Here is a 14,118-nt window from a genome sequence, read left to right as displayed (position 1 = left end):
CCTTTCTCGCTCTGTTGCAGTACCCGTCTCCGCCCAATAGATGACGCCAACCCCCAATCAATGGAAATTACACAACAGCCAGTAATCCTTCAGCTGAAATCGGCCGCATTCACCATTCATTGAGGTTGAATAATTATATTAAATGATTCCGGAGACCTGACTACCAACTGAGCACGACTGGCTGCTTAATATTCAAGTCTATAAGATCTTTAGAAAGGACAGAGAAGTAGGAAAAGGAGGGGGAGCAGCAACATTGCTCAAGGACAATATTACAGCAGTTGAAAAGACAGAATATCAATGAGGGCGAGCGGGCAGTGTAAACACTCTGAGTGAGACCCATCACAAATGCTCCCACTGTATTCATCCAGAAGGAGTAAGAAGTGTGAGTGCAGGAGGATTTCTTTATTCGTTGCGAAAGTATTTGTGAGATTGTGGAAATGTCTGGAAGAGGAAAAACCGTCGGTAAAGCTCGGGCCAAGGCCAAGTCTCGCTCATCCAGGGCCGGAATGGAGTTCCCTGTGGGCCGTGTTCACAGGCACCTGCGAAAGGGGAACTGTGCTGAACGTGTGGGTGCCGGAGCCCCGGTCTATCTGGCTGCTGTGCTCGAGTATCTGACGGCTGAAATCCTCGAGTTGGCCGGCAACGTGGACCGCTACAACAAGAAGACCCGAATCATCCCCAGACACCTGCAGCTGGCCATTCGCACCGACGAGGAGCTCAACAAGCTGCTGGGAGGGGTGACCATCGCTCAGGGTGTTGCCAGATATCCAGGCCTTGCTGCTGCCGAAGAAAACCAGCATTGTCAGCTCCAAGAGCTAGTAATGCGGCCAAGATTTAATCTGATAACCCAAAGGACAGGACGAACCTCTTTGAAATCTTTGAAGAAGGAACAGAAAGTGAATACAAGTTTAATACAGTAGATGCAAAAGATTTCGATTTTCCGAAGGCCTTCGATAAGGTACCGCATTATAGACTCATGGCTAAGTTCAGAGCACGTGGAGTCAGGGGACAGGTGGCAGAATGGATAGTAAGTTGGCTACAAAACAGAAAACTGAGAATAGAGGTTAAGGGCAGCTACTCAGACTGGCAAAAGATGGGAAGTGATGTTCAAGTTGCTGGGACCACTGTTCTTCAGAATTTACATTAACGATTTGGATTTGGGAATGGGAATTACAACTCCAAAATTTGTGGACGACACCAAATTGGGGGATGTTGTTAATACAAAGGAAGAATGCATCAAAATGGAAGAGGACATTAATAAACTTGCAGAATGAAGAATAAGGAGGTCACACACTGCTTGAATTATAAGAGTCTAAACGGGATAGAGGAGCAAAGGGATCTGGTGGTACAGATATACAAATTACACAAAATAGCGACGCAGGTCAATAAGGTCATAATAAGGAAACTTAAAAACTATGATTCACTTCTAGAGAGATAGAATTGAAAAGCAAAGAAGTTATCTTAAATTTGTATGGGACCTTGGATAGACCAAACTTGGAGTATTGTGCACAGTTCTGTTGTCCACATTATAGAACGGACGGAGATGGATTGGAGAAGGTGCAAAACCGATTCTCATGATACGAGAAATGAGAGGATATTCTTATCAGGAAATGGTGAACAGACTGGGGGTGTTTTCTCTGAAAAGAGAAGGCTGAGGGGTGACCTGATAGAGGTCTTCCGATCGGGTTTCATAGGGTAGACATAGATAAAATGTTTCCACTTGTGGGGAGTCCAAAGCTAGAGGCAATAAATATAAAAAGTCGCCAATAAATCCAATGGGGAATTCACGAGAAACTTATTTACCCAAATAGTGGTTAGAATGTGGAAATGACTACCACAAGCAGCAGTTCAGACAAATAGCACAGGTCCATTCAAGGGGAAGCTAGTTTAACACACGAGGAAGAAAAGAATGGAAGGGTATTCTGAAAGGGTTATATGAATTAGGGAGGGAGGTGGCTCGCGAGGAGCATTAACGCCGGCACAGAGCAGTTGGGCCGAATGGCCTGTTTCTGTCCCGTAGTTTCGATGTAACTCGATGTAAAGGCTCTTTTCAGAGCCACCCACAGTATGTGTGAAAGGGCTGGTTGCTGTCTGAGGGAGACGAGATGAGGTGTTAATGGGACGGGATTCGGGGAACCGAGAACAGTCCGGTACTTTAAACGGTGACTTATGGACCCCAGACCACACATCACCAGATTTCTTGTATTTATTTAAACTACTTGCCATGCTGGGCTCGTTAAGCATCACCAGAGCTGCTCGACTAACCTTTCTACATCTGTGGGATTCAGCGCTTCGCTCCGTTTCTGTTCTATTTTGTTGGATTGTTTACATAACGCATCAAACACACTGGAGAATCACTGAGATCCAGCTCTGAACAGAAACAAATAACAGTGAACGGCCTGGTGCCCAGGAGATCAGAAACATTACTTCGCCTGTTAATAACTAAACCGTGTTTCGAGTCCACCTACCAGCGTTGGTTCCATCTGGGGGATTAAACAGAGAAAGCTGGAGGGGAGGAGTCAGAGTGTCCGACAAAGCGGAGAGCGGCCTCTGATCTTCCAGCTCCACCTCCAGCTTTCTCCACCCGCCAATTTCAAACCGTTTATCGATAATAGAAACGAAACACAGCGCTCCGCACAAACCCTTACAGACTCGGGCTTCATATTCAAGGATTTCCAGAAACCCGGAGCTTTTAAATAAGCCCCCTTACAATTAACAGTCAGTAACATTCCTGCCGAAATACAGTCCCTTCGATAACAAGTCAACCCGCCTCCTTCCATTTCAGTCCCAGGCCCGATTCTATCTCCCCGCACATCGCCTCCCAGACCGGTTCAGCAGTTTACAAACACTTTATTCCAGCTGATTTGGAGAATCTCGTGTGTTTGGGTTTGAGTTGTGACGCGGAGTTTCTCCACCAGTGTTACCGTCTCACAGACTCACTGAATCTGTGAAAAGAAAATGACCGTGAACTGTTACTGGAGCCGAACACATCCCCAGTTACAGTGAGGCCCGGACACCCCATTCTCTCTGTTTTATATCAGACAATATCCCACCTTCATTTCCAGCGCAAGAGAGAGACAAACACGCTCTGTCAGCCTTACACTTCCTATCAGTGTGCTCATAACAAGCTCAATAGCAGTATCCACCTTAATATACAGCACCAGAGAGAGAGAGTGCGACAGACACGGTGAGAGAGAGCGGAGAGACCGAGTGCCACTATATCAGTTACAGGCTGACCTGTAAAGTTTAGCTTTATCCAGAAAAAAACCTATTGGAGAGAGAGAAGATGTAATCTCATCTCTCACTGATATTATACCAGAGACAGAAACACTAATAATCGCAAACTCAGGGACAATGCAGAGAGTGACAAAAACAATGGGGCACATTTAACACTCTCTTGCCTGTTGTACTATATTCGGTTTTGCAGCACAGGGACGTTCGGTGTTATACTCAGCAATCGAGAGTTTGACTCTGATTAAATTAATCTGGGACTGGTGCTGTCAGATATTAATCCAACACGGTGCCAACAGACACACCGACTCACACTTTCCTCACATGTTTCTCCAGGATTGGTTTCAGAAAACCTCCCTCCATTTTCGTAGCCGCGCATCAGTTTTATCAGTAAAGAGTCCAGGAAAAAATGGAATCCACATGCTCATTTCACAGCCGCCCACATTATCTCTGAAAGGCTCTTTACCATCAGAAGATACCGAGAGAAACAGCAGGGATGGAAACATCTAGTTTTGGTTTCCAGCCTTAGGCACTGGTGGAATCCCATCTGATTCCCATTCTGGTGCCTGTTCCTGCACTGCCTGTGGACCCCATTCCCTCTGACCTTTCCCCAGCCCCACTTCCTTTGCTCAGACTCTGAAAAAATTCCAATTGGCGAAAGATTGCATCGATTTTTGTATTGGGAATTAAGCCAGATATCTGCGCATGCGTGACTCAGCCCCGCCCCCAGCGCTGATTGTTGGTGATCAGAAGAGCGCATGCGCGCTCCCCTCCCACAGTTCGTCCTGTGGGCACCATTCCCTCAGTGAGCGGAAGAAGATGGTTGAAAAACAGCCGGGAATGGAGAGATCACAGCTCCCGGGGGAAGGGAGCAAAGAACAGCCTCGTTACAGCAGCTCATCGCTTCGGGACCGTGTCCGCAGATGGGCTCAGAGATCGGCATTGAATCCGGTGGAAGGGCAGGGGGAGTCCGGGGGCTGTTTTTAAGAGGCGGAGTCGATCAGGAAGTGTTCCCGGAATTAGGAGTGAGTGGGGGGGGGGGGGGGGGAGAGAGAGGTCATCCTCTGGCTTTGTATGTACAGGGTGTGTCCAGGGTAAGGGAGAGAGAATGGGAAGAACCTGCTATTTAAAATCATTGCTGCTTTCTCTCCCCAAACCAGGAGTGAATGTTCCTGGTTTAGTTCCAGTCTCACCCTGATTATTGTTTTTGGACAGTGAAGAGTGGAAACAGAGCCGGACAGTAAGGATGTGGGGAGTTATACAAAGAGCGTCTGTTGCAGTCACCAGGTGAGAAGTGTGAAGGACACATTTTAAACAGTGGTTGTTTGGTTTCGGTTGAACTGTTCGTCCCATGGGAGAGGGGATTAGAAACCTGACCTGTGCAAAGGTCCCTGCCCCATCGGGCAGTCCCATTCATGAATCAGTGGAGGCGTTGGGTTGTGTCTGGATGTCATTAAATTGTTCTAAAACACCTGGTTTGTAGAAGCTGAGTGTTGCAGTACTGCAGTGGAATCAGACACTGACACTGTTTGTATGGCTGGTTTTCATAATGATTATTAACAGAGATTAAATTGATCACTTTTGTATTTTCTACCTCATGTCTTCTTGAATTACAAGAAATACTTTTTCTTTCTACAGGCAAATCGTTGAAGGACCCAGAAGAAATGTGATGTTTCCTCCACTCGAGGCACAAGGAAGAGTGCAGCCAGCTTCTCACACACAGTAGGTACATGATCACACACAGAGCACAGAGGCAACGCAGGTCATCAGTTCCACAGTCTCAGACAGTAGAAGTAGTCAGTTCCACACTGATCCCAAGTACCACAGACACACTTTCAATTCAACAGTCAGAGGAGGAGAGGCAGACGTTGTTTCTATTTCACCCCAACTCAGAACAACTGCCAGGTAGATCCACAAATCCCAGTCCAATATCACACCCACCATCAGATTGAAAGGCACTGTGTCAATTTCCCAACAGTGTGGTCGAAACTGGAAATTGAATCACAGATAGAACTGACACACGGTGCCCGATTGAAAGATACAGCATTAGCCCCATTAATGTAATCCAAGATTCATCTCAAATAACAAGTAGAACTCACACACATTATGACATTAAAAGATGCAGTATCCATTCCAATTCTGTAACCTGAGATACAAATTACATACAAGTCGAAAACTCACTTACAGTATCAGAGTGAGAGATGCTGAAAGATAGTATAACCTGAGAAACAAAATCAGATACCAGTTCAGAACTCACCCATTTTATGAAACTGAAAGTTACAATTTCAATTCGATTAGACCCAGAGCAACACATTGCATAGAAGTGCTAAAGTCTCGTACAGTGACACCCTGAAAGATACTGTATCAATTCCATTAGTGCAGACTGATCGACATATTATATACCAATACAAAAAACTGATACAGATTCAGACTGAAATATGCAGTATTCCATTCATGCAGACTGAGCTACACATTATATACAAGTTCCAAAATGTCACCATATCAGTTTGGAAGATACACTAAATCACAATTTTGTTCACATCGAAGCGGATTTAATAGGAGCCCAAAAAGTGCCCACAATCTATGATTATAACCTGCAGCATCACATTTTAAAGCATATGATTATCTACCACTTAAGCACTGGGAAAAATTATTTATACATTCAGGTATTAAAGATACAGTTTTGAACGCCATACTCTAAATTGAGATACAAATTAGATACAGTTAAAGAATGAATCTCATACTCAGATCCAGTGCCAGAGACTGACATCTTGAATGAATCCCTCACTCACACAATGTACCAGTGACTGACAGATACAGAACGAATCCCACACTCACATACTGTAGCACAGACTGACAGATACAGTATTTATATCACTCATATACAGTATCAGAGAGTGATGGAAATGGAATGAATGTCTCAATCACATACAGAACCAGAGACTGACAGATATGGAATAAATCCCAATTGCACACATGGTGCCAGAGACTGACAGGAACAGAATGAATCTCATTCACATATAGTACCAGGGACTGATATTTATTGAATGAATCCCAAACTCACACACAGTACCACAGGCTGACAGATACGGAATGAATCACAAAGTACCACAGTCAGACAAATACAGAACGAATCTCACAGTCAAATTGCTGCAGACTGAGTTGCACATAACATGCCAGTCCAAAAATCTTATAGTGTCAGATTGAAATATAATGTAACAATTTCATTAGTGCAGACTGAGCCAAACATTATTTAGAAGTCCAACAATGTCATACCATATCAAACTCAAAGATACAACATCATTTCCATTCGCATGTACTGAGCTACATGTTACAAACCAGTCTAAAAATCTCATACAGTATCAGACTGATAGATACATTGTCAATTCTATTAGTCAGGCTGAGCTACATATTACATTCCAGTCAAAAAATCTCATACAGTTTCAAACTGAGATACAGAATAAATTCCATTATTATAGACTGAGCTACACATTATATACCAGTTAAATAATTTCACCATGATCAGTTTGAAAGGTATATCGTCATTCAAAACAGAGCTCAGGGATTTAGATGTCACACCACTCCAAAACTCTCACACTGTTTGATTAAAGAAAATCCAAAAGTATATCAATATTTACAAATTAAACACTCGATAAAAAATTGCATATGATTTAAAATATTAAAGATATAGTTTCAAATACAATAATGCAAACTGAAATAAGAATACAGAATGAATTCAGAATTGCACATTGTCTCAGAGACTGAATTGCAGAATGATTCTCACACTGAGATAAAATAGCAGAGAATGGCAGATACAGAATGAATTCCACACTCTCAGAGAGCACCAGAGACTGACAGATACAGAATAAACCCCACACTCATGTATCATTCTAGACACAGACAAATAAAGAATTAACACCACACTCACATACAGTACCAGAGAAAGACAGAAACTGAATAAACCTGACAATCGTATACAGTACCCGTGACAGACAAATACTGAATAAACCCCACACACGCAGAGTACCAGAGACTGACAGATACAGAATGAATCCCACACTCATGTTCAGTTCTAGACACAGACAAATAAAGAATGAACACCACACTCACATACAGTAGCAGAGACTGACAGATAAACAATGAATCCTACACTCACACACAGTAGCAGAGACTGATAGATACAGAATGAATCCCTCACTTACACACAGTACCAGAGGCTGACAGATAGAGAATGAATCTCACACTCACACACAGCACCAGAGACTGACAGATACAGAATGTACCCCACAATCAAATACAATACCAGACAATGATAGATACAGAATGACTCAAACACTCACATACAGTACCAGAGACAGACAGACACACAATGAATCCCACACTCACACACAGTACCAGAGACTGACAGATACAGAATGAATCCCACACTCACACAGAGTACCAGAGACTGACAGATACAGAATGTACCCCACACTCAAATACAATACTAGAGAATGATAGATACAGAATGACTCAAACACTCACATACAGTACCAGAGACAGACAGACACACAATGAATCCCACACTCACACAGAGTACCAGAGACTGACAGATACAGAATGTACCCCACACTCAAATACAGTACCAGAGAATGACAGATACAGAATGAATCCCAGACTCAAATACAGTACCAGAGAATGATAGATACAGAATGAATCCCACACACACATACCGTACCAGAGAATGACAGATACTGAATGAATCCCAGATTCACACACAGCACCAGAGACTCACAGATACAGAATACACCCCACACTCATGTACAGTGTCAGAGACAGATGATACAGGATCAAACCCACACTCGAATACAGCACCAGAGACAGAGAGGTACAGAATAAACCCTACATTTATAAACAGAAACAGAGACTGACAGATAAAAATTAAACCCCACACTCATGTACATTATCAGAGACAGACAGAAACAGAATAAACCCCACACACACGAAAAGTACCAGAGACTGACAGGCACAGAATGAATCCCACACTCACACGCAGTACCAGAGACTGAGATCTACAGAATGAATCCCACACTCCCACACAGTACCAGAGACAGTCAGACACAGAAATAATCCCACACTCACACACAGTACCAGAAGCAGTCAGATACAGAATAAATCCCACATTCACATAGAGCACCAGAGAAAGACAGAAACGGAATAAAACTGACACTCGTATACAGTACCCGTGACAGACAAATACTGAATAAACCCCACACACGCAGAGTACCACAGAGTGATAGGCACAGAATGAATCCCACACTCATGGTCATTTCTAGACACAGACAAATAAAGAATGAACACCACACTCACATACAGTACCAGAGACTGATAGATACAGAATGAATCCGACACTCACACACAGTACCAGAGACTGACAGATACAGAATGAATCTCACACTCACACACAGTACCAGAGACTGACAGATACAGAATGTACCCCACACTCAAATACAGTACCAGAGACTGACAGATACAGAATGAATCCCACACTCACATATAGTACCAGAGACTGACAGATACAGAATGAATCCCAGATTCACAGACAGCACCAGAGACTCACAGATACAGAATAAAGCCCACACTCATGTTCAGTTCTAGACACAGACAAAGAAAGAATGAACACCACACTCACATACAGTACCAGAGACTGACAGATACAGAATGAATCCCTCACTTACACACAGTACCAGAGACTGACAGATACAGAATGTACCCCACACTCAAATACAATACCAGAGAATGATAGATACAGAATACACTCACACTCATTTACAGTATCAGAGACAGATGATACAGGATCAACCCCACACTCGCATACAGCACCAGAGACAGAGAGATACAGAATAAACCCCACATTTATATACAGTACCAGAGACTGACAGAAACACAATAAACCTGACAATCGGAAACAGTACCCGTGACAGACAGAATGAATCCCACACTCACACACAGTACCAGAGACTGACAGATACACAATGAATCCCAAACTCACATACAGTAGCAGAGACTGACAGGTACAGAATGAATCCCTCACTTACACACAGAACCAGAGACTGACAGATACACAATGAATCCCACACTCACACTCAGTACCAGAGACTGACAGATACAGAATGAATCCCACACTCACACACAGTGGCAAAGATTGACGGATACAGAACGAATCTCACCCTCACACACAGTAAAAGAGACTGACATACACAGAATGAATCTCACGCTCACACACAGTACCAGAGACTGACAGATACAGAATAAATCACAAATTCACACACAGTACCAGAGACTGACAGATACAGAATGAAGCCCACACCCACACGCGGTACCACTGATTGACAGGTACAGATTGATGACCCTGCTCACACACAGTACCAGAGACTGACAGATACAGAATGAATCCCACACTGACATACAGTACCAGAAACTGACAGATTCAGAATGAATCCCACTCACATGCGGGACCAGAGACTGACAGATACAGAATTGCTGCTTTACTCGGTCATCATCCTTTGAATCTGATGGGGAAATTGAAAGAAAGTCAGTGAAACTGCTCCATTTTAATGTTTGTCTCTGACGAATTTACTGCCCAATAAATTGAACACGGGTCCGGGGTCCGTTCAATTCCCTTTTGCTTTGCTCTCCCTTTCATTCAGATTCACACCGCCCCCGGTTTTCCCGTTAACCACCACTTTCAGGTCTAAGAATCAGTATTCAGTTCCTTCCTCTTTCTCACTGAGGAGCCAATCTCTTAATTAATTAATTACTGATATTAATATCCCGCATATTAGCAGCACGTTCCCCGCAGTGCCTCAATCCAGAATGAAAGTCTTGGAGAAAAGAATCGGCTCATTTTCAGGCTTCGTCAATGATTCCGTTTTCAGGACACACGGTTCCTGTTCAGTCCCTGCAACGGAATCAATTGATAGCCTGGAATTTGTTATTTTTGCAGGTTGAAGTGAAATTTGTCCAAAACAGCAATTTGTGAATGGGGTTTTATTCCGCAAGTTATAGACAATGTGTTTTTGAAACAGCGCTCGGAATTTGGGACGTGTAATACGGAATAACATTATTACAAAGAGATTTTAAGTCTTTGTGTAAAAACGACATGGCCGAGTAATTCACTTATTTCATACACTGAAATTGGCGGCCTTTTTCAAATTTTAAAAAATCGGTCAATTGTGGCCAATAATTTGCTCCGTTTTCTTATTGTCGTCTCTCCGATTGGTTAAGGAAATTATTTTTCTAGCAAAGCAACCAATGAGAAGTAGCCCCAGTTTAGAGCTGGCTTTGCCAGTTGGGCATGTGGTAATTCCAGGTCCCCAATGACTGAGCTCAAACGGTTCAATTTCACAAACCCTCTCAGTATCAGTGTCAGAAACAACCGTCAGAGGGAAAATCCAGATCACAAGCTGGGCCCTTATCACAGCGGCTCAGCTCAACCTGTTCTCCCATGGAAACCCCCGGTCCCACATCACAACATCTGACTGATAAATAGAACAAAAACAGAGTGAATGCAGTGAAGGAGCATTTCAGTGAGGGGGAATTCAGCTCCGGGTAAACTCACTTGTAATGTTCCCTGGACAATTCAATGCACTCAAGAAGGGAAATTTCCCTCTCAGTAACCGGGGCAGCTCGCCGCCGATCCCACGTCACCGCACTGTGTGTCACAGAAAACTATTTAATTATAAAACTATTCCCTCGCCCCATATAACCCCGCACCAGTTCCCAGGTCAGTGCTCTCTCTGTGAGGCGGTGGTTGGCTCTTAGAAGAGCCTTTGTTTTGTGTCTGGTTAGAAAGGGTCGAGTTTTTTTGCCGCCGAATCCATAGAGAGTGCGGCCCTGCCGTTTCAGAGCGTACACCACATCCATGGCAGTGACCGTCTTGCGCTTGGCGTGTTCAGTGTAGGTGACCGCGTCTCTGATTACATTCTTCAAGAAAACCTTCAGCACCCCGCGGGTTTCCTCGTGGATCAGACCCGAGATCCGCTTGACACCGCCACGGCGAGCCAGGCGGCGGATGGCTGGTTTGGTGATCCCCTGGATGTTATCACGAAGCACTTTCCGGTGCCGCTTGGCTCCGCCTTTCCCGAGTCCTTTGCCTCCTTGATTTCTGCCAGACATGATGATTCTTCACTCAGATCGCTGCTGAATGAAAAACTCTCGCCTTTCTTCTCTATTTATAAAGCCCGCCCCGACCTGGTTGAGAAAGGCATATTATCGGAGAGGCCGGGGAGGAGTGTTTGAATGAAAGACAGAGCATGAAGTGCGGGAGGGGAGGAGACTGGCTCAGAATGACGGACAAGCGGACGTGCAACTTCAAGCTCCGCCTCCAGGAATTAGCTACCGTCCTTTATAAAATTTTCACCAGCATCAAATAGGAAATACAAATTCAGACACAATCCTTACAGACTCCGGATTGATATTCAAGGATATCTCGGAAAAAAGGCGGAAAATCCATTTTAAATTCAATAAATGAGGCACACTACAGTTCCAATACAATCACTATCATAACAGAATCAATCAGTGCCGCTCCGGAACCGTTGGAAGAGGGAGTTTTAGTTTTCAGATTTGTATCTGACAGGAGGCGCCCAATAGTTCAATAAACATAAATCGGTGTGGAAGGCACTCTATACCTTTCCATGCTTGGGTCAGTATGGGACTGGATAGAATCAGGCACTGCGATGGATGGAGAATGATCCTGTGTGGGGACTGGATAGATTCAGGCACCGGGATGGATGGAGAATGATCCTGTGTGGGGACTGGATAGAATCAGGCACTGGGATGGTAGGAGAATGATCCTGTGTGGGGACTGGATAGATTCAGGCACTGGGACGGACAGAGACATTTCCTGTATGGGTACAATGTGTTTATTAGAGCTGAGGTCATTGTGCACTGGATAGATTCAGGGAACGGAATGGATGGTGACAGATCCTGTCAGGGACTGGATAGATTCAGGGACCGGGATGGATAGACCCAGGTCCTATGTTGGTACTGGATAGATTCAGGGACCGGGATGGACAGACCCAGGTCCTGTGTGGGGACTGGATAGATTCAGGGAACGGGATGGACAGACCCAGGTCCTGTGTGGGGACTGGATAGATTCAGGGACCGGGATGGACAGACCCAGGTCCTGTTTGAGGACTGGATAGATTCAGGGACCGGGATGGACAGACCCAGGTCCTGTTTGAGGACTGGATAGATTCAGGGACCGGGATGGACAGACCCAGGTCCTATGTTGGGACTGGATAGATTCAGGGACCGGGATGGAGAGACCCAGGTCCTGTTTGAGGACTGGATAGATTCAGGGACCGGGATGGACAGACCAAGGTACTGTGTGGGGACTGGATAGATTCAGGGACCGGGATGGACAGACCCAGGTCCTGTTTGAGGACTGGATAGATTCAGGGACCGGGATGGAGAGACCCAGGTCCTGTTTGAGGACTGGATAGATTCAGGGACCGGGATGGACAGACCCAGGTCCTATGTTGGGACTGGATAGATTCAGGGACCGGGATGGATGGAGAATGATCCTGTGTGGGGAATGGATAGATTCAGGTACTGGGATGGACAGAGACAGTTCCTGTGTGGGGACTGGATAGATTCAGGCACTGGGACGGACAGAGACATTTCCTGTATGGGTACAATGTGTTTATTAGAGCTGAGGTCATTGTGCACTGGATAGATTCAGGGAACGGAATGGATGGTGACAGATCCTGTCAGGGACTGGATAGATTCAGGGACCGGGATGGATAGACCCAGGTCCTATGTTGGTACTGGATAGATTCAGGGACCGGGATGGACAGACCCAGGTCCTGTGTGGGGACTGGATAGATTCAGGGAACGGGATGGACAGACCCAGGTCCTGTGTGGGGACTGGATAGATTCAGGGACCGGGATGGACAGACCCAGGTCCTGTTTGAGGACTGGATAGATTCAGGGACCGGGATGGACAGACCCAGGTCCTGTTTGAGGACTGGATCGATTCAGGGACCGGGATGGACAGACCAAGGTCCTGTGTTGGGACCAGCCCTTTCATAGATACAGTGGGTGGCTCTGAAAAGAGCCTTTGGGTTATCAGATTAAATCTTGGCCGCTTTACTTGCTTTTGGAGCTCACATTGCTGGTTTTCTTCGGCAGCAGCACGGCCTGGATATTAGGCAGCACCCCGCCCTGGGAGATGGTCACCCGTCCCAGCAGCTTGTTGAGCTCCTCGTCGTTGCGGATGGCCAGCTGCAGGTGTCTGGGGATGATGCGGGTTTTCTTATTGTCGCGGGCCGCGTTGCCGGCCAGCTCGAGGATTTCAGCCGTCAGATACTCGAGCACAGCAGCCGATAGACCGGGGCTCCGGCACCCACACGTTCAGCGTAGTTCCCCTTTCGCAGGAGCCTGTGAACACGGCCCACAGGGAACTGCAGTCCTGCCCTGGATGAGCGAGACTTGGCCTTGGCCCGAGCTTTCCCGCCGGTTTTTCCTCTTCCAGACATTTCCACAATCTCACAAACACTTTCACAATGATTGAAGAAATCCTCCCGCACTCGCCCTTCTTATACCTTCTGGAAGAGTACAGTGGGGGCAATTGTGATTGGTTCATCAGTTCTCAATCTCATTGGTTAAACGAACAGCCCAATCAGAGAGCTGTTTTATTCACCAATCAATAGCCGGCAATGAGAAAAGGGCGGAAAATACCGAACTGAACCGTTTTTTTGAAATTTGAAAATCCCGCCACAATATTTGAAACACAAGAAGCGAATTGAGCAAATAATGTCGCCTTAATACAAAGATTTAAAAATCTCTCTCCTTTTACTCTGTTATTCCACATTTCCCGTCACAACTTCCAGAATCTTTTACAAT

The 14,118-nt window shown here is 45.2% G+C and overlaps 2 pseudogenes; one reads left to right on the top strand and one right to left on the bottom strand.

Annotated features, from left to right (window-relative positions):
* Window positions 1-437: 437 nt before the first annotated feature.
* On the top strand, window positions 438-819 carry LOC137317977 (histone H2AX-like; annotated as a pseudogene).
* A 9,257-nt stretch (window positions 820-10,076) lies between these two features.
* Window positions 10,077-13,751, bottom strand: LOC137317976 (histone H2A type 2-C-like; annotated as a pseudogene).
* Window positions 13,752-14,118: the final 367 nt, after the last annotated feature.

The sequence above is a fragment of the Heptranchias perlo genome, unplaced genomic scaffold (assembly GCF_035084215.1).
Source record: "Heptranchias perlo isolate sHepPer1 unplaced genomic scaffold, sHepPer1.hap1 HAP1_SCAFFOLD_64, whole genome shotgun sequence".
NCBI lineage: Eukaryota > Metazoa > Chordata > Chondrichthyes > Hexanchiformes > Hexanchidae > Heptranchias > Heptranchias perlo.
The sequence above is the reverse complement of the archived record's forward strand: the minus strand, read 5'-3'. Positions and strand labels throughout refer to the sequence as shown.